A 25873-nucleotide genomic window follows, 5' to 3' on the forward strand; every position below is an offset into this window, starting at 1 on the left:
AGGTTTGGAATGACATGAGGGTGAGTAAATGATGACAGAATTGTCCTTTTTGGGTGAACTATCCCTTTAATAAAGGCTAGAACAATCTAAGTCTAATCAGTTTCCAAAGAAATCTGTTGTCTCCAAAATACCTTCATATTTATATATCCTAAATTCAGAAAACATTTGTCAAGTTGTCAGACATGACTGCATATATTGCGGTCCAGTTAAAAAGAAGAGACAATATTATTTGTCCATTGCAATATAGTACAAAAAAATAATACTTCCACATAAAGACCCTTAAATACTCATCGTATATTTGAAAAAAGACATGGCTACCATAAGATAACTGCATTCTCTACACAAGGTGATTGTGCTTGCAACCTAATGATTGTCACTTTGGGCTGTATTTGACAAGAAAAAAAAAAACATTAATGAATTTGTTTTAATTCAATTTAATTTAATGTGAATTTATCAACACTTTATCAATCCCTGTGGGGAAATTGGGTGAGCTGTTCCATTTTAAAAAAGGACACATGTAACAGCACAGAAATATAAGAAAAAAAAAAAGAAAATAGCGAATAAGGCATTTTCTGCCAATTAATGCTTTTTGTAGGTAATGCCTGGCTCTTGTTTTGATTAGTCATAGCCTTGACCTAATATAATTCCTCAAATTAGCATTTTTCGGTTGCAGATGTTGCAGTAGCCAGGAGTTATAGACCCACCTCTCCTGCATTGGTGTCCCCACTTCACACGCATATGCTCGTGAGTGCAAATTGAAATCACAAACTTGACTGCATTCAAATCTTGGAAGCATATTGAGGACACAACAATATCATCAGCTGTTTGATAACATAGTTAAGCCAAGGGCTAATTATAGAAACTACATTAGGTGTCTAACAGAGTGATAAAATGAATTACCATTCTGACACATCGACTTCCGATTCATTTTCTGATTCAAACATGGTTTAGTTAAAACAATATTTCCATGTGCCAATGTTTCGCCTTTACTACAGTTCAGTAGTTGGATCAGGAGGCCCTGGCTAGTGTGACTGAGTGGAGGCGGGGCTAATTTGTGCAATCATAGATTTGTGTATAGTAAATTAGGTAAGGGTGTAGAGTTACATTCAAGCTACTTTTAGACATGAGAAAATTATTTTCACAAGAAACAACATTTAAATATGTAATTTTGATGATGACGTTTTAGGGTATAAAACATTTTGTCTACAGGGCGACTTTAATGAGTGCAAATTAATTCTCATTCTAATCATTTATAGCTCAGAACTTAATAAAATAATTTTTGTGCTTTTATGTGATGTTCAGAATTGGTCCACATTCAGCTGTGATATGAACGCAGTCTTAATTTTACACAGATTCGTACTTTCTGGTGCCATTTTAAATTGCTGAGCCATTTGAACCGCTTTCTACACAAAGAACAAGAATAGGGTCTCGCACCTGTATGACTTTTCAGGTGTATCTGTAAGTGTGATGACAAAATAATTTTTTTATTACACTGACAACAAATAAATTGCCCTCCTCCAGAGTGGACGCTTTTGTAAGACTGAAGATTTCTTTTTTGTGAGAAGCTCTTTCCACACAGTTGGCCGCTGCAAAGGCTCTGTCCAGTGTGAACTCTCATGTGAGTCTTTAGGTTTTTTTCCCCCTGAAAATTATTTGCACACTGGTAACATTTGAATGGTTTCCCTCCAGAGTGAATTATTGTGTGCTTATTTAAGTGTGTTATGTCTGGGAAGTTCATTCCACACTGATTACATATAAAACAGTCCTCTCTTGAGTGAATCCTCATGTGGGAATTAAGGGTAACATTATATCTGAAACACTTTCCACAAAGATCACATGTAAATGGCTTCTCTCCAGTGTGAATGTTCATGTGATACTTAAGGTTTAGTTCCACGGTGAAGCTCTTTCCACACAGTTCACATGTGAAAGGCTTCTCCAGTGTGAATTTTCATGTGTCTTTTAAGGTTTCCTTTTTGAGTGAAACACTGTCCACACTGTTGGCAGGAGAAAGGGACTTCTCCGTTGTGAATTCTCATGTGGACTCTAAGGTTTTGTTTTTGATTGAAACTCTTTCCACATTCCTTGCAAGAGTAAGGCTTCTCTCCAGTGTGAATTCTTATGTGGGCATTAAGAGCTGGTTTATGTGTAAATCTCTTTCCACATTGTTTGCAGGTGTAAGGCTTCTCTCGAGTGTGAATTCTCATGTGGCTTTTAAGGCTCTCTTTTTGAACAAAATATTTTCCACAGAGATTGCAGTTGAAAGGGTTCTCTCCAGTGTGAATACTCATATGCCTATTAAGGTTTCCTATTTGAGTGAAGCTTAATCCACATTGAGGGCATGTGTAAGGCTTTTCTCCAGTATGAATTCTCATGTGGGAATTAAGGTTTCCTATTCTGTTAAATTGTTTTCCACACTGAGGGCAGATGAAAAATGTCTTTTCAGAGTGAACTCTCATGTGGACTTGAAGGTTTGCTTTTTTGTTAAAATGTTTTCCACACTGATGACAGATAAAAGAGCTGACTTCTGTGTGAGTTCTCATGTGGGTCTTAAGGTTACCTTTTTGAGTGAAACTCTTTCCACAGTGCTGGCAGGTGTAAGGCTTCTCTCCAGTGTGAGTTCTCATGTGGGTCTTAAGGTTTCCATGTTGACTGAAAATCTTTCCACACTGAAAGCAGGAGAAATAATTTCGAATTTCTGTATTTTGAGCTCTTTGTTGTGAGGAAGTCTTTTCAGTCTGAGGGCAACTTAATTTTTCTCCAGTTATGAAATCATGATGTTTCTCCTTCTGTTCTTTCACTTCCTTTTCACTCATTACTTCACACTCCTCTTTCAGCTGCATTGGGTCTAGAGTGAAAAGAGACAAACTGTTAACGGTGTTAAAAAAGTTAACTCGTTTAATTGCTATAAGTTGCATTTAGACGTGTAAATCATAGGTGTCAAACTCAGTTCTTGGAGGGTATATTATAGACTGATGTCATATGCCATTTACGAACAGTTAAGATTAAACCCTATTATAATACAGAATCTTTGCTTATTAAAGTTAACTACAATTTCTTTATTAGCTTTAAAATTGCATTGACATTTCTGGATATAGAAAAAGTCAAAGTACACACATCCAAAGCGTCTTGTCAGGTGACAAAAGATCGGCACACTGTTATTATCTACGGTGCTCAGAAGCTGACGTTCAATTCACTTAGATTTGTTGTGGCCACAAGATATTAAAGGTTTAGTTCACCGAAAAATGAAAATTATGACATTAATAACTCACCCTTACATTCCAAACCCGTAAGACCTCCGTTCATCCTCGGAACACAGTTTAAGATATTTTAGATTTAGTCCAAGAGCTTTCAGTCCCTCCATTGAAAATGTATGTCCGGTATACTGTCCATGTCCAGAAAGGTAATAAAAACATCTTCAAAGTATTCCATGTGACATCAGAGGGTCAGTTAGAATTTATTGAAGCATCGAAAATACATTTTGTTCCAAAAATAGCAAAAACTATGACTTTATTCAGCATTGTCTTCTCTTCCGGAATTAAAAGCTGTTAACCTTTTTAATGTGGCTGACACTCCCTCTGAGTTAAAACTAACCAATATCCAGGAGTAATTCGTTTACTCAAACAGTCCACTGACTGAACTGCTGTGAAGAGAGAACTGAAGATGAACACTGAGCCGAGCCAGATAATGAACAATAGACTGACTCGTTCTCAAGTCAAGAACCGTTTCTGTCAGACGCGTCCAATTCGAGAACCGAGGAGCTGATGAAACTGCGCATGTGTGATTCAGTGTGAAGCAGACTGACAAACAGAGCGTTTGAACCGAACTGATTCTTTTGGTGATTGGAGAACTGATTCTGAGCGCGGATAAACCGAAGGATTGAATCAAGGGCAATTATCGCCAATGACGTCATTACGTCGAGCGCAAAAGAATCGGTGAACTGCTTTCTTCAACCGGTTTATTGAATCGAACTGTCCGAAAGAACCGGTTTGCGGGAAAGAACCGAACTTCCTATTACTACTGGTGATCTGAAAACTGATGCAACCGGTTCTTGACTCGAGAACGAGTCAATCTTTTGTTTGTTTTCTGGCTTGGCTCGGTGTTTATCTTCAGTTCTCTCTTCACAGCAGTTCAGTCAGTGTACTGTTTGAGTACATGAATTACTCCGGGATATTGGTTTGTTTTAACTCAGAGGGAATGTCAGCCACATTAAAAAAGTTAACAGCTTAAGTCATTTGTGGATTAATTCTTATTGGAGACGCGAACCGTTTTAAACTATTTAGTTCGATTTGGTGAACTGGTTCAAGAAGATCCGGTTACATCGAGTGATTCATTCGCGAACCGGATATCACTACAGTGAACGAGCTCACAACAGACCCGGAAGAGAAGACAATGCTGAATACAGTCGTAGTTTTTGCTACTTTTGGACCAAAATGTATTTTAGATGCTTCAAAAAATTCTAACTGACCCTCTGGTATCACATGGACTACTTTGATGATGTTTGTCTTACCTTTCTGGACATGGACAGTATACCGTACACAGTTTCCATGGAGGGACTGAGAGCTCTCAGACTAAATCTAAAATATCTTAAACTGTGTTGCGAAGATGAACGGAGGTCTCACTGGTTTGGAACGACATGAGGGTGAGTTATTAATGACAATTTTAATTTTTGGGTGAACTATCCCTTTAACTTGTGGGAATGTGATATTAAGTCAATTCAAGTCACCTTTATTTATATAGCGCTTTAAACAAAATAGATTGCGTCAAAGCAACTGAACAACATTCATTAGGAAAACAGTGTGTCAATAATGCAAATTGATAGTTAAAGGCAGTTCATCATTAAATTCAGTTATGTCTTCTCTGTTCAGTTAAATAGTGTCTGTGCATTTATTTGCAATCAAGTCAACGATATCGCTGTAGATGAAGTGACCCCAAGTAAGCAAGCCAGAGGCGACAGCGGCAAGGAACCGAAACACCATCAGTGACAGAATGGAGAAAAAAACCTTGGGAGAAACCAGGCTCAGTTGGGGGGCCAGTTCTCCTCTGACCAGACGAAACCAGTAGTTCAATTCCAGGCTGCAGCAAAGTCAGATTGTGCAGAAGAATCATCTGTTTCTTGTGGTCTTGTCCTGGTGGTCCTCTGAGACAAGGTCTTTACAGGGGATCTGTATCTGGGGCTCTAGTTGTCCTGGTCTCCGCTGTCTTTCAGGGCAGTAGAGGTCCTTTCTAGGTGCTGATCCACCATCTGGTCTTGATACGTACTGGATCCGGGTGACTGCAGTGACCCTCTGATCTGGATACAGACTGGATCTGGTGGCTACGGTGACCACAAAATAAGAGAGAAACAGACAAACATTAGCGTAGATGCCATTCTTCTAATGATGTAACAAGTACATAGGGTGTTATGGGAAGTGTTCCCGGTTCCGGTTTACCTAGCTAATGCTGCCTAAAAATCCTTTAACGGATTTGGATATAAAAAGCATATTAGTATGTTATGTGTAAGCCAGGTTAAAGAGATGGGTCTTTAATCTAGATTTAAGCTGCAAGAGTCTGTCTGCCTCCCGAACAATGTTAGGTAGGTTATTCCAGAGTTTAGGCACCAAATAGGAAAAGGATCTGCCGCCCGCAGTTGATTTTGATATTCTAGGTATAAGTTTTGAGAATGTAGCGGACGTAGAGGATTATAATGTAAAAGGAGCTCATTCAAATACTGATGTGCTAAACCATTCAGGGCTTTATAAGTAATAAGCAATATTTTAAAATCTATACGATGTTTGAAAGGGAGCCAGTGCAGTGCTGACAGGACCCGGCTAATATGGTCATACTTCCTGGTTCTAGTAAGAACTTTTGCTGCTGCATTTTGGACTAGCTGTAGTTTGTTTATTAAGCGTGCAGAACAACCACCCAATCAGGGGCGGAGTGGCAATCGGGACGATCGGGACTTTTCTCGACCGGCCGACCGGTTGATGAATTTTCATGATCGGCCCATTATAAATTATTCATAACGGCCGTGAGAGTGGCCGGAGCGGGAGCGCGGCGCCGGCACTGTATTTCTCAGTCATAGTTACCCCCCTGCACACTCATCTCATCTCCCCCGTCATATTCTTCATACAGAACTTTCATGGTCACAAAAAAACAAACAAAAAACGAGTATTTAATTCATTTGTTTGTTCTTAAATTAACATAGAATGGAGTAAAACCTCCTGGGAATGGGGAATTCATTTATCCAATGAACCGATTGCAGGTCAAGTCTGTTTACAGAAATGTAGGGAGATAATGAGCGCCCCCTCCCCCCTCGTCTAATGGCATGACCCAAAAATGGCACACGCCAGACTAGAGAGAGAGAGAGAGAGAGCGCGCAAATTCTAGAAAAAAAAATTGACAGTCAGGAAGAATTAGCGTGGTTGCATAACATTTAATGATAACCCCATGGAAGGCAAGAAGAGAAAGGACAAAGGAGGGGCCGAAAGGGCCAGAATGAAGAAGAAGCGGATGCTGGAGGAGAATGCATCAAAGTGCTCAAAAATTACGGATTTATTCCGAAATCAGGCGTCAACAGGTGAATTGACAGAAAAAAAAACAGTGACATTTTTAAGCATTTTTTTTTTTTTGACCACCGAGGGCCGGTGGTTTACGAAATTTCCCGGTAGATTTTTTGGTCCCACTCCACCCCTGCACCCAATAAAGCATTACAATAATCTAACCTTGAGGTCATAAATGCATGGATTAACATTTCTTCATTTGACATTGAGAGCATAGGCCGTAATTTAGATATATTTTTTAGATGGAAAAATGCAGTTTTACAAATGCTAGAAACGTGGCTTTCTGAGGAAAGATTGCGATCAAATAGCACACCTAGGTTCCTAACTGATGACGAAGAATTGACAGAGCAACCATCAAGTCTTAGACAGTGTTCTAGGTTATTACAAGCAGAGTTTTTAGAGTTTTTTTAAAACTGTAAGTACGATTTAAACTATGCTAATGCACTTCCATTAATGCCAACAAAGTGATCAAGTCTATGCAAAAGAATGTTGTGGTCAATTGTGTCAAACGCAGCACTAAGATCCAATAAAACTAATAGAGAGATACACCCACGATCAGATGATAAGAGCAGATCATTTGTAACTCTAAGGAGAGCAGTCTCAGTACTATGATACGGTCTAAATCCTGACTGGAAATCCTCACATATACCATTTTTCTCTAAGAAGGAATATAATTGTGAGGATACCACCTTTTCTAGTATCTTGGACAGAAAAGGGAGATTCGAGATTGGTCTATAATTAACTAGTTCTTTGGGGTCAAGTTGTGGTTTTTTGATGAGAGGCTTAATAACAGCCAGTTTGAAGGTTTTGGGGACATATCCTAATGACAATGAGGAATTAATAATAGTCAGAAGAGGATCTATGACTTCTGGAAGCACCTCTTTTAGGAGCTTAGATGGTATAAGGTCTAACATACATGTTGTTGGTTTAGATGATTTAACAGGTTTCTACAATTCTTCCTCTCCTATAGTAGAGAATGAGTGGAACTGTTCCTCAGGGGGTCTATAGTGCACTGTCTGATGTGATACTGTAGCTGACGGCTGAATGGTTGCAATTTTATCTCTAATAGTATCGATTTTAGAAGTAAAGTAGTTCATAAAGTCATTACTGCTGTGGTGTTGGGAAATGTCAACACTTGAACAATTTTGGCTCTATGAAGTTTGCACAAAACTAAATTATGATCTGAGATATCATCACTTGGCTGCATAATTTCAACACTATCAACATCAACTCCATGTGGCAGTATTAAATCTAGAGTATGATTTCGACAAGGAGTAGGTCCTTTTTAACTTGTGGGATTGTGATATCATGTCATGTCCATGAGATAATTTTGTCGAGGTAACAACATCCTAATTTTGTGGCTTCAAGATGTTATGTTGAGGGAAAGCCATATTTTTCTCTAATGCGAAAAGACAATCCTGTGTGACCACAGCAACCCGGGATTATAAAAGATGGAATCATTGATTATTTTTTTAAATTAAGAAATTATTATTATTATTATAGAAATTATATTAACCACATGCCTTGGCTATACCAGACTGTATTACGTGACAGTCGGCATTCAAATGAAGTTCATCATGAAAAAATGTAACAAAGTGCATAATGTAAAATAGTTCTTCAGGAAAACACTTTTATCTGTCCCACAGTCTTGTTAAGTCCATTAATTGATTGTCTTTTAACCATAATATTTGTATATTATTATTTTTATCATCAACATATTATTATGGGTTATATTTTTATATTCATTTTTTCATTCCCCTTCATTTTGATATTTTTTACTTAACTTTCTGAATACTTTTGTAAATAATAGCCAACTGTAAATGCTCAACATGCCAATAAAGCTTTGATTATGCTGACTGGAATTTATACTAGACAGCAGTTTACATTTCACATATTAAATTTTATTTTGGCTTATTAATAGACCATAATTATGAATACTATAGCATTTTTTTTTAGGAATTAATCGTTCACGTAGTTTAATTTGTAAATAAAAACAATATGCTCATTTATCATCACACACATGCATAAATACAATAAAAAAATCTAAACCTTTTTGGCATAATTATCAGCCGTTTATTTGCAAAATATATGGTAGGCTAGCAAATACTAGCATAATTATACAAAACCGTAACTAGGTAAAGCAATACACAAATTGAAAGGGGAAATAAGCATATATAACAATAAATATAAAAATATAGCCCTAATAAATTAATGTAATGATAAACAAATATAAATTGTTTAAATGTTAATTAAAATGTTTTATCTATCTCTGATAATCCCAGGTTGCTATGGTCACGCAGGTTCCCTGAACATAACAACTCGAAGTCATGACATATGGATGTCATTACCTCATCAAAATGATCTTGTGGCCACAACATATCACGTTCCCATGGGTTATGTCGTGGCCATGCCAAAACTAAGTGAACTGAACATGTCATATCCTGAGCACCGTAATTATCCCTTTATTTTAAAAAAGTTAAAGTGGAAACATTTCGGTCAGTGTGTGCCTGACGAAGGAGTACGCAGTGTGTATTTTTTGTACTATTTGACATTTGTGGACAAATATTAGCATATATATATATATATATATATATATATATATATATATATATATATATATATATATATATATATACATATATATAAATTTGAAAGTTTGTGAGCCTTCCAGACATGATCAGGTTTTGTGTAACAAAAAAATGTAAACAAAAAGAATTAATAACCTAATCAAATATACAAACCCGATTCCAAAAAAGTTTGGACACTGTACAAATTGTGAATAAAAACAGAAAGCAATGATGTGGAAGTTTCAAATTTCAATGTTTTATTCAGAATACAACATAGATGACAAATGTTTAAACTGAGAAAATGTATCATTTTAAGGGAAAAATTAATTATTTTAAATTTCATGGCATCAACACATCTCAAAAAAGTTGGGACAAGGCCATGTTTACCACTGTGTGGCATCCCCTCTTCTTTTTATAACAGTCTGCAAACGTCTGGGGATTGAGGAGACAAGTTGCTCAAGTTTAGGAATGGGAATGTTGTCCCATTCTTGTATAATACAGGCTTCTAGTTGCTCAACTGTCTTAGGTCTTCTTTGTCACATCTTCCTCTTTATGATGCAACAAATGTTTTTTATGGGTGAAAGATCTGGACTGCAGGCTGGCCATTTCAGTACCCAAATCCTTCTTCTACGCAGCCATGATGTTGTAATTGATGCAATATGTGGTCTGGCATTGTCATGTTGGAAAATGCAAGGTCTTCCCTGAAAGAGACGACGTCTGGATGGGAGCATATGTTGTTCTGGAACTTGGATATACCTTTCAGCATTGATGTTGCCTTTCCAGAAGCTGCCCATGCCACACGCACTCATGCAACCCCATACCATCAGAGATTCGGGCTTCTGAACTGAGCGCTGATAACAACTTGGGTTGTCCTTGTCGTATTTAGTCCGGATGACATGGTGTCCCAGTTTTCCAGAAAGAACTTCAAATTTTGATTCATCTGACCACAGAAGAGTTTTCCACTTTGTCACAGTCCATTTTAAATGAGCCTTGGCCCAGAGAAAAGGCCTGCGCTTCTGTATGATGTTTAGATATGGCTTCTTTTCTGACCTATAGAGTTTTAGCTGGGCCCAAAGATCACAGGCATACAGTATGGTTTTCTGGCCTTGACCCTTACGCACAGAGATTGTTCCAGATTCTCTGAATCTTTGGATGATATGGGCTAGGTGCACAAGATGGCGCCGGTGAGCTTTAGCGACGCGAGTATGTGCATACTTGCGTCCGGTCTTGTGACGCTAGCATTGACTGTAAGGGAAACTTACATACGAAACTTGCATAGATGTATATAATTAATGATTTTCAAATTCAACAGCCGATAGTGGTTAATCAAAAACATGGGGAAACATCCTCCCTAAATTTTGCATACCTCTGTGTGGAAATTCATCAAGATACAATGCGGAGATTGCTTTAGTCTTTTGTTGATTATGCGGATCAGCGTCAGGTCCACAGGGATTTCTTCTTTCAAACACAAACCACTCAAATATGCAATACTTTTCATTTTCGAAGAGCTGGGTTTGTTCTGACTGTTAAATAAGATCAATGTTTCTGACTGTCAAACAAGATGCACAGAGATGTCTGATAAAGCATGTTTTATTAACTTTATTTGATAACATAATTTATAACTAACTGTACAATTAAACGTAATATTGATAACATACATTTATAACTAACTGTACAATTAAACGTAATATAATTATGGTAGGTTTGCATTAAATAAAAGATCGCTGTTTGCATTCATGTGTGTTTTTATCTATGTTTATTTGTTTTGTGAAAGATCTGCAGCATAAATCATTATCTGTCTATGAGCAGCCATGTATATTGTTATTCTTTTGCATTAATTATCAGATTAAACAGATATTAAAATGAGTCATGTATTTTTTACTGTGTAAAATAATAAAATATGTTGTGAAAATAACGATGAAACAGACTGATGTATGTGTACAATTGAGAAATGGATACTTCTGAAGATAAATCGCAGCCCACGTCTCATGAGGTAAATATTTCATTAAAAAAAATAAAAATAATGCAAACATTTTCGAGAAATAAGTAATTTGTACATTCACATATTTGGTAAGATAAAAATACATTATGTAGCTGTGTATACACACCATGAGTTCAACTTTCATCTCGTGAACAGTAGGGAACATAGTGTATTTAATTCATTCACCAGACCCAAACATACACAAGTTTCAAATCCACTGGCTCAGTTAACATTTATAGTATAGTGATAATAGCAGTGTATATCTTATTTGCATTTGAAGAGATATTATAAATCCTGTAAACATATAGAAGGTAATATTTGGACTTCTCCGGTTCTCTGCACTGACGTTTAGCACAACCGGAAATATCTACGCACACACTCGCAAGAACGGAAATCCAAGATGGCGGAGATATGCAACTAGCCCATTATGCACTGTAGATGATGATAACTTCTAACTCTTTGCAATTTTTCTCTGAGAAACTCCTTTCCAAGTCAAATAATGAGAAAGAACCAAATTGCCTATCACAGCTATGCTGATGATACCCAGATTTACCTAGCCTTATCTCCAAATGACTACAGCCCTATTGACTCCCTCTGCCAATGTATTGATGAAATTAATAGTTGGATGTGCCATAACTTTATTCAGTTAAACAAGGAAAAAAGTAATTGCATTTGGAAAATAAGATGACGTTTTCAAGGTGAATGCATACCTTGACTCTAGGGGTCAAACAACCAAAAATCAAGTCAGGAATCTTGATGTGATTCTGGAGACAGACCTTAGTTTCAGTAGTCATGTCAAAGCAGTAACTAAATCAGAATACTATCATTTAAAAAACATTGCAAGAATTAGATCTTTTGTTTCCAGCCAAGACTTTGAGAAACTTGTTCATGCCTTTATCAACCAGCAGGGTAATAGGCTCCTCACTGGCCTTCCCAAAAAGACCATTAGACAGCTGCAGCTCATCCAGAACACTGCTGCCAGGATTCTGACTAGAACCAGAAAATCTGAGCATATCACACCAGTCCTCAGGTCCTTACACTGGCTTCCAGTTACATTTAGGATTGATTTAACCTCTTAGCCAGCACCCCGACGCCCTCGTCCTGAAAGCCACTCAACTTGCACTTGTCAGTGTTTACGAATAGATTAAATGAAACAGGAGAAATTTAATCTTGACAAACTATGTATCATTATAAAGATCTAAGCCTCAAGCATCGACGACAGATCGCTGTTTTTCAATGGAAAGCTTATAAAGACTGTATTTGCTACATTTGTGTAAGCAGTACACATAAAAAAGATGAACATTAGAAACGCTGTACATACCAGATCTGTCGTAATAACGAGTCATAAACACATCCACAGCTGTAAATCCCAGTTTAGTTAGGAAGGTAAGGGTCCACTGAACGACATCTCATGAAGCAGGTTTAGTCCAACGAAGCAATAACGTTGTAATATGGATCATAATTCCTTTGTTTACTTTTCAGCGACAGAACTGTTTGTGTCCGTTATGGAATAACTCACGGTCGGAAATTGCGTCTTGGTAGTAAAAAAACGGCATGGTTTTGCAGCGTACAGTGTCACAAACAGAATGAGATGATCCACCGGAAAAAAGAATGAATAAAGATAGGCAAAAGATAGTTTATTTGAAATCTAAAACTCAGGCTAGCAACATCCGATCTGCCCCAAACTTCATACATTTGACAAGACTCCTGTACTGAACACATCAACATGCCTGTATTTCGGTTATAGTCATAGCGCCACCGCCACCTGTTGGTAACAAAAAGTGTCATGTGTAACACTGTTATGGACTCCTAGCAACCTATTAAAAAGTGATGCCAGCAAGTGATGAATACACTGGCAGCATGATAGAAACATACTGAAACATGTTAGCAACACTTAGCTAAATGCTAAAGCATCATATTACTGCAGTGAATTAGGAAGTTACTGTAATTCAGGCATACAGTGTCCAATCTGCCCCAAATTGAACAAGTTTGATAAGAGTCCTGTCCTGAACACATCAACATGCCCGTATTCAATTATAGTCATAGCGCCACCTAATGGCAACAGGAAGTGTCATGTTTAACACTGTTATGGACTGCTTGCAAAATAATAAAAAACATCAACAAGTGTTAAATAGGCTGGCAACATTCTAATAAGCATACTAAAACATACTAGCAACACTTAGCTAAGTGCTAAAGCATGCTACTAAGGCAGTGAAAAAGGAAGTTGCTGTAACTAAGGCAAGCAATGTCCGATCTGCCTCAAACTTCACATGTTTGACAAGGGTCCTGTCCTTTACACATTAACATGCCCGTATTTGATTATAGCCATAGCACCATCTACTGGCAACAGGAAGTGTCATGTGTAACACTGTTATGGACTCCTAGCAACCTATTAAAAAGTGATGCCAGCAAGTGATGAATACACTGGCAGCATGCTAGAAACATACTGAAACATGTTAGCAACACTTAGCTAAATGCTAAAGCATCCTATTAATGAAGTGAAACAGGAAGTTACTGTAATTTAGGCATATAGTGTTCAATCTGCCCCAAATTGAAAAAAAAATGAATAAAAGTCCTCTCCTGAACACATCAACATGCCCGTATATGATGATAGTGCCACCTTCTGGCAACAGGAAGTGTCATGTGTAACACTGTTATGGACTCCTAGCAACATATTAAAAAGTGCCAGCAAGTGATGAATACAATAGCAGCATGCTAGAAACATACTAAAACATGTTAGCAACACTTAGCTAAATGCAAAAGCATCACATTACTGCAGTGAATTAGGAAGTTACTGTAATTCAGGCATACAGTGTCCAATCTGCCCCAAATTGAACAAGTTTGATAAGAGTCCAGTCCTGAACACATCAACATGCCCGTATTCAATTATAGTCATAGCACCACCTAATGGCAACAGGAAGTGACAAGGTTAACACTGTTGTGGACTCCTAGGAACAAATTAAAAAGTGTCAAAAAGTGTTAAATAGACTGGCAACATGCTAGAAACATAATACAACAAGCTAGCAACACTTAGCTAAGTGTTAAAGCATTCTACTAAAGCAGTGAAAAAGGAAGTTGCTGTAACTAAGGCAAGCAATGTCCGATCTTCCCCAAACTTCACACATGTGATAGGTGTTTTGTTCCAAACAAGCACCCATGACCATATCAGTTATAGTCATAGCGCCACCTGCTGGTAACAGGAAGTGACATGGTTAACACTGTTACAGACTCCTAGGAACATATTAAAAAGTGTAAACAAGTGTTAAATAGGCTGGCAACATACTAGATACATACTAATACATGCTAGCAACACTTAGCTAAGTGCTAAAGCATGCTAATAATGTAGTGAAAAAGGAAGTTGCTGTAACTCAGGCAAGCAATGTCCGATCTTCCCCAAACTTCACACGTGTGACAGGTGTTTTGTTCCAAACAAGCACCCATGACCAAATTCAGTTATAGTCATAGCGCCACCTGCTGGTAACAGGAAGTGTCATGGTTAACACTGTTACAGACTCCTAGGAACATATTAAAAAGTGTAAACAAGTGTTAAATAGGCTGGCAACATACTAGATACATACTAATACATGCTAGCAACACTTAGCTAAGTGCTAAAGCATGCTAATAATGTAGTGAAAAAGGAAGTTGCTGTAACTCAGGCAAGCAATGTCCGATCTTCCCCAAACTTCACACGTGTGATATGTGTTTTGTTCCAAACAAACACCCATGACCAAATTCAGTTATAGTCATAGCGCCACCTGCTGGTAACAGGAAGTGGCAATGTTAACACTGTTGTGGACTCCTAACAACATACAGCCGTGGCCAAAAGTTTTGAGAATAACAAATATTAGTTTTCAAAAAGTTTGCTGCTATACTGCTTTTAGATTTTTGTTTCAGTTGTTTCTGTGATGTACTGAAATATAATTACAAGCACTTCATGGCCTGGTTTCACAGACAGGGCTTAGACTAAGCCAGGATTAGACCATAGATCAATTAGGACATTTAAGTAATTTTTATAAACATGCTTAGAAAAAAACATTACCGATGTGCATCTTAAAACTAAAAAGGCACTGATATATTTTTAAGATCAGTCAGTGCAAGTTTATTTCAGTGGAAACAGCTCAGACTTACATTTTAGTCTAGGACTAGTCTTAAGCCCTGTCTGTGAAACCAGGGGCATACATTTCAAAGGCTTTTATCGACAATTACATGACATTTATGCAAAGAGTCAGTATTTGCAGTGTTGGCCCTTCTTTTTCAGGACCTCTGCAATTCGACTGGGCATGCTCTCAATCAACTTCTGGGCCAAATCCTGACTGATAGCAACCCATTCTTTCATAATCACTTCTTGGAATTTGTCAGAATTAGTGGTTTTTTGTTTGTCCACCCGCCTCTTGAGGATTGACCACAAGTTCTCAATGGGATTAAGATCTGCGGAGTTTCCAGGCCATGGACCCAAAATTTCAACATTCTGGTCCCCGAGCCACTTAGTTATCACTTTTGCCTTATGGCACGGTGCTCCATCATGCTGGAAAATGCATTTTCTTCACCAAACTGTTGTTGGATTGTTGGAAGAAGTTGCTGTTGGAGGGTGTTTTGGTACCATTCTATATTCATGGCTGTGTTTTTGGGCAGAATTGTGAGTGAGCCCACTCCCTTGAATGAGAAGCAACTGCCTGCCTGCTGCCATTCCTGAGGAAGCTCTGCACTGGTGGCACTCCGATCCCACAGCTGAATCCTCTTTAGAAGATGATCCTGGCGCTTGCTGGACTTTCTTGGATGCCCTGAAGCCTTCTTTACAAGAATTGAACCTCTTTCCTTGAAGTTCTTGATGATCCTATAAATTGTTGATTTAGGTACAATCTTAGTAGCCACAATATACTTGCCTGTGAAGCCATTTTTATGCAACGCAATGATGGCTGCACGCGTTTCTTTGCAGGTCACCATGGTTAACAATTGAAGAACAATGATTTCAAGCATCACCCTCCTTTTAACATGTCAAGTCTGCCATTCTAACCCAATCAGCCTGACATAATGATCTCCAGCCTTGTGCTCGTCAACATTCTCACCTGAGTTAACAAGACGATTACTGAAATGATCTCAGCAGGTCCTTTAATGACAGCAATGAAATGCAGTGGAAAGGTTTTTTTTGGGATTAAGTTAATTTTCATGGGAAAGAAGGACTATGCAATTCATCTGATCACTCTTCATAACATTCTAGAGTATATGCGAATTGCTATTATAAAAATTTAAGCAGCAACTTTTCCAATTTCCAATATTTATGTAATTCTCAAAACTTTTGGCCACGACTGTATTAAAAAGCGTCAGCAAGTGCTAAATATACTATCAACATGCTAGAAACATACTAAAACATGTTAGCAGCACTTACCTAAATGCTAAAGCATCATCTTAATGCAGTGAAACATGAAGTTACTGTAATTCACGAATATAGTGTCTAATCTGCCCCAAATTGAACTAATTTAATAAGAGTCCTCTCCTGGACACATCAACATGCCCATATTCGATGATAGTGCCACCTGCTGGCAACAGGAAGTGTCATGTTTAAAACTGTTATGAACTCCTTGCAAAATAATAAAATGCATCAACAAGTGTTAAATAGGCTGGCAAAATTCTAGAAGCATAAAAAAACATGCTAGCAACACTTAGCTAAGTGTTAAAGCATGCAACTATTGCATTGAATAAGGAAGTTGCTGTAACTCAGGCTAGCAACGTCCGATCTGCCCCAAACTTCACACATTTGACAAGAGTCCTGTACTGAACACATCAACATTCCCGTACTCGGTTATAGTCATAGCACCACCTGTTGGTAACAGGAAGTGTCATGTGTAACACTGTTATGGACTCCTAGCATGTGTAACACTGTTATGGAGTCCTAGCAACATATTAAAAAGTGCCAGCAAGTGATAAATACACTGGCAGCATGCTAGAAACATACTAAAACATGTTAGCAACACTTATCTAAATGCTAAAGCCTCATATTACTGCAGTGAATTAGGAAGTTACTGTAATTACGGCATACAGTGTCCAATATGCCCCAAATTGAACAAGTTTGATAAGAGTCCTCTCCTGAACACAGCAATATGCCCGTATTCGATGATGGTGCCACCTGCTGGCAACAGGAAGTGGCATTTTTAAAACTGTTATGGACTCCTTGCAAAATAATAAAAGCATCAACAAGTGTTAAATAGGCTTGCAACATTCTAAAAGCATACTAAAACATGCTAGCAACACTTAGCTAAGTGCTAAAGCACGCTACTAATGCAGTGAAAAAGGAAGTTGCTGTAACTCAGACAAGCAATGTCCAATCTGCCCCAAACTTCACATGTTTGACAAGGGTCCTGTCCTAAATAAATCAACATGCCCATTTTCGGTTATAGTCATAGCGCCACCTGCTGGCAACAGGAAGTGTCATTCTTAACACTTTTATGCACTATTTGCAACACAGTAAAATATGCCATTGTGTGCTAATCATGCTATAAATATTTTCAAACATTCTAGCAACAATTAGTGTGCAAAATGATGCTATTAATACTATAAAACAGGAAGTTGTTGTAACTCATGCATACAATTCCCAATCTGGCCCAAACATCACATGTTTTATAAGGGTACTGGCCTGAACACAACTAAAGGCCAATATTCAATTTTAAGTATAGCGTCACCTGCTGGCAACAGGAAATGACTTATTTTATACTAACTTAAACATGACTTTTCTGATCTACCCGAAACTTTGCATGTTTGGTAAGAGTCCTGGCCTGAAGACATTTACATGTCGATATACAGTTATAGTCATAGCGCCACCTGTTGGCAGCAGGAAATGTGGCACAAATATTTACTATTTTATAAGCATATGGCCCAACGTTCACTGTTCCTCCTATGGGCACCGGGTGGTGGTGAGCCCGAGTGCGAGGTCCCTTTCATCGCTGCTTGCAGCTTCAATTCTTATTGTATTTTTCTAGTGCTAAAATAAATTACTTATATGATGTCTACGTTTCTGTCTTGAAAAAAAACTATGCAGTGGTATCTTTACTGACTAAATAGTTTGTAGAAGCCTTCAGTACTATTGGGAAATATATTTTCTTATATTTGGGGGGTGGGGGGTGTAGACATAGTCTCAGAAAAATATTTGCAGGAGTCTCATTTTTCATGATATCTTATTCAGATTTGAAATAGAAACTCATGAGACATGTGGCTTTCAACCCATTACTTTTTCTAGATTGCTCCAGGACTCATTTAATGTATTTTTATATCAAATAAAAAAATAATTAAGTGTGGTAAAAAAAAAAATCAAGGCACTTCAGTGTCTATAACTTTTAATATGTTTGAAAGTGTCTTCTTTCCAAAGACACCAAAAGTATGTTTGTAACACACTGATGTAGGAAACTGTTACAATTATAAGTTAGGTATAGCACTTTCAGCTGTGAGTCCCATAATGGGGGGTGCTGGCTAACAGGTTAAAAGTACTTTAACTTGTTTATAAATCAATCAATGACCTAGGACCGAAATATATTGCAGATATGCTCACTGAATATAAACCTAACAGACCACTCAGATCATTAGGATCGAGTCAGTTAGAAATACCAAGGGTTCACACAAAACAAGGGGAGTCCGCCTTTAGTTACTATGCCGCCCGCAGTTGGAATCAGCTGCCAGAAGAGATCAGATGTGCTAAAACACTAGTCACATTTAAATCTAGACTCAAACTCATCTGTTTAGCTGTGCATTTATTGAATGAGCACTGTGCAATGTCCTGATTGCACTGTATTTTACGTATTTGCTGTATTTTATGTCAAATCACTGTACAGTTTTAAATGTTTTAAATTCATTTTAAATAAGTAATTTTTTAAAATCATTTTCAAAGTTTTTAAATTGCTTGTTTTATTTTTCTGATTATTTTACTTCATGATTATTTTACTTTATTTTATGTAAAGAACTTTGAATTACCATTGTGTACGAAATGTGCTATATAAATAAACTTGCCTTGCCTTCTGATATTGCTCCACTATTTTTCGCTGCAGCATTGGGGGAATTGGTGATCCTCTGCCCATCTTTACTTCTGAGAGACACTGCCACTCTGAGAGGCTCTTTTAATACCCAATCATGTTGCCAATTGACCTAATAAGTGTCCAGAGCACTGAACGAGCAATCATTATTGTAGTTCAGTCCAGTTAAGTCTGTGTCTTCCCGGCAGGGTTGGGTCCAGGTCGGCATTTCTCGGATCTACACGGGTCCGGGTCCAGCTTTTGAAATAATAGCCGGGTCCGGGTCGGTTTGGAGTAGTACATTACGGGTCTCTTTCGGGTTTGGACACAAATTTTTGGATCCGTGAAGACCTCTAATATGGAGTCGCCCTGGCCCGGAGGCAGAAAAGCAGCCCCAAACCATCACATTTCCAGTTTCCACCACCATGCTCCACTGTTGGGAGGAGGTTATTTTTCTGGAATTCAGTGTTGGCTTTTCTCCAAACATGGTGGCTTTGATTATGACCAAATAAATCTATTTTGGACTAATCTGTACAAAGAATTGACTTCCAAAAGGCCTCTCTGGTTTGTCCAAATGCTCTCTGGCAAGGTTGAAACAGGCATCTTTGTTATTTTTTGAGAGCAGAGGATTCTTTCTAGCAACCCACCCATAAATGTCAAGTCTGTTCAATTTTTGTCTGATTGTAGACCCATGTACATATACCCCAGATGCTGCCAGAGAGGTCTGCAACTCTCTAGAGGTGATGTGTAGGTTGGCCTGTTCCTTGTTTATAATTTTTCTGGTGCTTCTTAATGGTAGTTTTGATGGGGGTCCACTTCTAGACAGAGTTCAATGCCGTCCATTTGTAGATGGTTTGTCTTACAGTGGATGGATGGAGTTGGAATCTCTTGGAGATGGTCTTATAGCCTTCCCCAGACTGATGGGCTGTCAACACCTTCTTCCTGGTGTCCTCAGCTATCTTTTTTCCTCTTGGCAATGTTTGACTCCTTGGCACTACAGTGGTTTGGTTGGTTTCCTCTCTCTTTTAATCAGTGTTGCCCAACCACTTTCCTAAGGATGTCTAATTTGATTGTTATGCTTAATTAAGCACCTTAATGTGTTTCATCTAAATCTGTTACCCACTTGACTTTACCAATGCAGCTGGGGCTCCACTTATTTGCAAATATAATAATTTAATCTTTATGTAGTTTTTTGCCTACTCAGAAAATGCCCTCTAAACAAAAATAAGCAATTGATCAACAAACATCTGCCATTTCATTTATAAAAAGCAGGTGATGATAAAATAAGAAAATCATGTTAAAACAACAGAAAACTCTGAACAGCTCAAGGGGTTCACAAACTTTCATTGCAATTAAAATTTCAACACAAAATTCATTAATGAATTCAAAAGTAATGTATTGTACTATATAGGGATTGTAGGTAAGGGTAGTGATTTTACAGTGAATATGACTTAATTCTTTCAGAAGAATTCAGTCCGAGTTATATTAAAAATTGTCCTACGCTATTCCAAGCTCTATCATTGCAGTTAAACATTCCAAAAGTTTTCAAATAAAGTGTGTGCATCCATAATAAAATGTGCTGCACACAGCTCCGGGGGGTGAATGAATACCTCCTGTAGCTAGGCCGGTCACGATAGCAGCTTTTTGTTGTGCAATACATTTCTCCATAAAAAAATGCAATAAGCGATATTATTGTCATTTTAAGACAATTTTATGCCATTTTAAGATAGTTTACAGATTCAGGGGAAAATCTAAGGGTGCACACTATTGCTAAAAAACACAATCCCTACTTTGCAGTCAGATGTCCATATTTACAAAGGCACAGATCCCTAAACAAGGCCATATCTGCAGACCATATCTTTTTCTAGAGGCATTTTTTTAATTTGAACTATCACCTAATGACTAACCCACAATATCTACAAGAAGCTGCAAAATACACTGGCGCAAGTAGAATGCACTTTTTTATGTTATTGTGATTTTTTTTTTATGTAAAAATAATGGGCAATATAATACGTCACCAAAAATTATTGAGGTCATGTACATATATTGTGCAATAAGTCATTATATTGATTATTCTGACAGGCCTACCTGTAGAGAATCAATGTGTTTTTGTAATCAAAATATCCATATTTCAAATGTAATTAACACTTTTCTCTCATGTCCGTTATCTGTCAGAAGCGGAAGCAGTCAGCGTTGTGTGATTAGTGACGAATGAGGAGAGAGAACAATACAAAACTACGGTCACGAATTAGAAATAGAAAACAAGGATTTTCAAAGAAAAATGTTGGATTTTGATATAAACCAAGAGGATACTGGTTTTCTTTTGCTATAGTAAGGAAACTTTGCTTCCTTTGCTCCTATAAACCGATTTGCAAGACTTGCCTATCTTCGAAGTAGGGATCCATCGATCTGATACTCAGGATCGGTATTGGCTCCGATACTAGCATTTTCTATGGATCGGTGATCAGTCAGATGAGACTGATCTTAATCCAATATTGTGTTTGTACTATTCTGTGTTATTGTTGAGCCCCATGAAAGGCACAAAAACATTGTAAAGCACCAAAACGTTTTTGTGGACATATTTCAAGTGTTCTGATGCCGTTCCATAGTTCAATGTGAGGTACAGATTTATATTGAAGTCATTAAATTCAAGTTCACATAGACTCTTCTCTCCTCTGCGGATGTCTGTCATCCTCCATTCAGCAATCATTCAGCATGTCCCGTTCGGTTTCTGCAGTCAAAACCATGAAACTCTCATCAAGAATGCACAGTAACTGAGGTTTTAAATTGTTCAAAGAAAAGGTTCAATAAACTAACGCACAGGTTTAATACACTACGTTTCAATATCTCTTCCCTTTGTACTATTGATGTCCGGTTCGTGAACGAACCATTTGATTTAACCGGATCTTCTTAGTGAACCAGTTGAACCAGTTCACCAAATCGAACTGAATCATTGAAACGATTTGCATCTCCATTAAGCATTAATCCACAAATTACTTAAGTTATTCACTTATTTTTATGTGACCAACACTCCCTCTCAGTCGAAATAAACCAATAACCCAGAGTAATTAAAGGGTTAGTTCACCCAGATAGCAAATTTATGTAATTAATAACTTACCCTGATGTTGTTTCAAACTGGTAAAACCTCCGTTTATCTTTGGAACACAGTTTAAGATATTTTAGATTTAGTCCGAGAGCTCTCAGTCCCTCCATTGAAGCTGTGTGAACGGTCTACTGTCCATGTCCAGAAAGGTAAGAAAAACATCATCAAAGTAGTCCATGTGACATCAGAGGGTCAGTTAGAATTTTTTGTAGCATCGAAAATACATTTTGGTCCGAAAATAGCAAAAACGACGACTTTATTCAGCATTGTCTTCTCTTCCGGGTCTGTTGTGAGAGAGAGTTCAAATCAAAGCAGTCTGGATATCCGGTTCGCAAACGAATCATTCAGTTCACCAAATCGAACTGAATCGTTTTAAACGGTTCTCATCTCTAATACGCATTAATCCACAAATGACTTAAGCTGTTAACTTTTTTTAATGTGGCTGACACTCCCTCTGAGTTCAAACAAACCAATATCCCAGAGTAATTAATTTACTCAAACAGTACACAGACTGAACTGCTGTGAAGAGAGAACTGAAGATAAACACCGAGCCGAGCCAGATAGCGAACAATAGACTGACTCATTTAAGAGAGAAGAACCGGTTGCATCGGTTTTCGGATCACCAGTAGTTCTTTCGGACAGTTCGATTCAATAAACCGGTTGAAGAAAACGGTTCACGTGTTCTTTTGTGCTCGACGTATAATGGCGTCATTTGCGATGATTGCCCTTGATTCAAGCCTTCGGTTTACCCGCGCTCATAACACTAGCACAGAATCAGTTCAGAATCAATCACCAAAAGAATCAGTTCAGTTCAGACGCTCTATGTGTCGGTCTGTTTCACGCTGAATAACACATGCGCAGTATCATCAGCTCCTTGGTTCACGAATCGGACGCGTCTGACAGAAACGGTTCTTGACTCGTGAACGAGTCAGTCTTTTGTTCGTTATCTGGCTCGGCTCGGTGTTCATCTTCAGTTCTCTCTTCACAGCAGTTCAGTCAGTGTACTGTTTGAGTAAATTAATTACTCTGGGATATTGGTTTGTTTGAACTCAGAGGGAGTGTCAGCCACATTAAAAAAGTTAACAGCTTAAGTCATTTGTGGATTAATGCGTATTAGATGCGAACCGTTTAAAATGATTCAGTTCGATTTGGTGAACTGAATGATTCGTTCGCGAACCGGATATCCAGATTGCTTTGTTTGAACTCTCTCTAACAACAGACACGGAAGAGAAGACAATGCTGAATAAAGTCGTTGTTTTTGCTATTTTTGGACCAAAATGTATTTTCGATGCTTCAAAAAATTCTAACTGACCCTCTGATGTCACATGGACTACTTTGATGATGTTTTTCTTACCTTTCTGGACATGGACAGTAGACCGTACACACAGCTTCAATGGAGGGACTGAGAGCTCTCGGACTAAATCTAAAATATCTTAAACTGTGCTCCGAAGATAAACGGAGGTCTTACGGGTTTGAAACAACATGAGGGTAAGTTATTAATGACATAAATTTGCTATCTGGGTGAACTAACCCTTTAATTTACTCAAACAGTACACTGACTGAACTGCTGTGAAGAGAGAACTGAAGATGAACACGAGCCGAGCAGAATGCGTGTTGTACTAACTGTTCTATGTGGACTCTTGAGAGCTAAGCAGCCTGCACTCTGTGACTCCTTGTTGTTTCAAGCTTATCATTCTGCGTACAGGATGTGCATAAGCACTCTGTGATGCTCTATATTGGTGCCTTTAGTATTAATAATACTTTTCTGCACAAAGATTATTATTAGTCTTTCTTGTTTTGTCTTATCTATCATATGTTGCTGCATTTTTACTGTGCTATAAATGTAAGTGGTTTATATCTAGTAGACTGTGTTTAACACACAAAAGAGTGATGATCAGGTCAACACAGAGAAGTATAGAAATTCTACACTGATAAAAAAAAAAAACTGCGCTGGTATCAGATCAGTCTCGGTAGATAGAATTTTTGTGATCAGATCGGTTCTGAAAAAATGGTATTATTGCATCCCTACTCCCAAGCGCACGCGCTGTGCATATTATGTGCAGCATCATCCGCAGGATCGGCTTCCACATATGACAGATACCGGAAGAGAGAAAAAAGTGTTTATTACATTTGAAATATGAATAATTTTCTTACAAAAACGCATGCATCCACGACTACAGGACACCTTTACTCAACCCCCAGATCCAAGTTTTATTATGGATGCGCGCACTTTATTTAACAACTTGTGGACTGTTCAACTGCAACTCCTGCAGACTGCAATGACTTCAGGATTCAAGAAGATTAAAGAATTGTATTCATCACATACACAATTATATAGAGCATATATATCCAGCAGTGAAATGTAAGTAGACTTGGAATAGCCAGGACAATTTTAAAATAACTCAGACTGAAAGAAGAAAGTCAAATACACCAAGAATGCTTTGATGATTAAGTAAAACACTGTCTAATTTTCATTTTTGGGTGAATAACCCTTTAAGCACCATACTTTGCTGTATGTAACGTCACTTCACTTCAAATGTTAGCAGGAAATGGAATTTTTTTTTTTAAATCACAGTACTGACAGGTATCAAAGTCATACTTTTGACAACACTACTACTAAATATATATATATAATTTGAATTGTTAAATTAACAATTAAACTAGAGGGGGGAAAAGTATCAATTATGATATGGTTGATCATGGTGTTGTATTTATCAAAAAGGTTATGGAAGTCATTCTTCTGAAATATCATTCATTTCTGTAAAGGTTGACAATTTTAATATGGATCAAATGAATTAAGCTTTGAGAATTAAAAAAACAACCTGTTTGTTCCTCAGTCTCTTCTTGTTTGACTTTGAATGTTTCTTCAATTCTCATGTCTTTACTTTCATCTTTAATAAATGCCATCTTGATAATGGTATGTCACATGAATCCCAGTTGCTTCATCTGGAGTTTTTTTCTGTGTGTTTAAGATGAGAACAATTAGCAGAAATAATAGCTTATAAATGCAAACTAAATATCTCTGTGTGTTTCCGTCTGCACCCGGTGCCTTGGCAAGAAGGGATGCGTTTCCCAAAAGCAAGTATGGTCTAAAGTTCTGTCATTACTAATCTTGTAATCATACTTAGGAAACGATGCTTTTGGGAAACAGAGATTGAAAGTTTTGGTATATAGTATTCGCGATAAATGTCAAAACACATGCAAAACTAGAACTGAAAATTATTAAAAGGACACAAATTAAGTTACATATTTAAATATTTATTGCTTAAGAATTTGTGTTATGCATTTAATTTATTATTGTTGTTGTTATTATTATTATTATATATATATTTTTTAAACAGGTTGGTTGTTTTTTATTCAATACAATAGTATTTGAAACCTAGAAACAGTGAATCATTTTGCTGAGCTCGGAGTTTCCAACAGCGTTTCTCTTATCACTGCTTGACAGTGTGACCAAATTCATATTTACAATAAAGTGATATAACGTTAACGTTAGTGAGCAAATCAAGACGCGCCTTTTCTGTTAGTCATGTGCTGGTGTGCTTTACTTACAGCATAACGTTCCTAAATGTAAGGTAAATCATTTCAATGTCATATTCAATATGTTGTCATTCGTGTTACATTGCTTGTAAAAACTTTAAAAGCTCAAAAACATAAACCTTTCTTCAGCCGAATCCCAGCGTGGC

The 25873-nt window shown here is 37.5% G+C and overlaps 1 protein-coding gene and 1 pseudogene; one reads left to right on the forward strand and one right to left on the reverse strand.

The window, feature by feature from the left end:
• Positions 1–25873, forward strand: part of LOC132106083 (gastrula zinc finger protein XlCGF49.1-like) — a 473864-nt gene that overhangs the window by 92973 nt on the left and 355018 nt on the right.
• On the reverse strand, positions 923–25291 carry LOC132106043 (gastrula zinc finger protein XlCGF57.1-like; annotated as a pseudogene).

The sequence above is a fragment of the Carassius carassius genome, chromosome 26, assembly GCF_963082965.1.
Source record: "Carassius carassius chromosome 26, fCarCar2.1, whole genome shotgun sequence".
In the NCBI taxonomy this organism is placed as follows: Eukaryota; Metazoa; Chordata; class Actinopteri; order Cypriniformes; family Cyprinidae; genus Carassius; species Carassius carassius.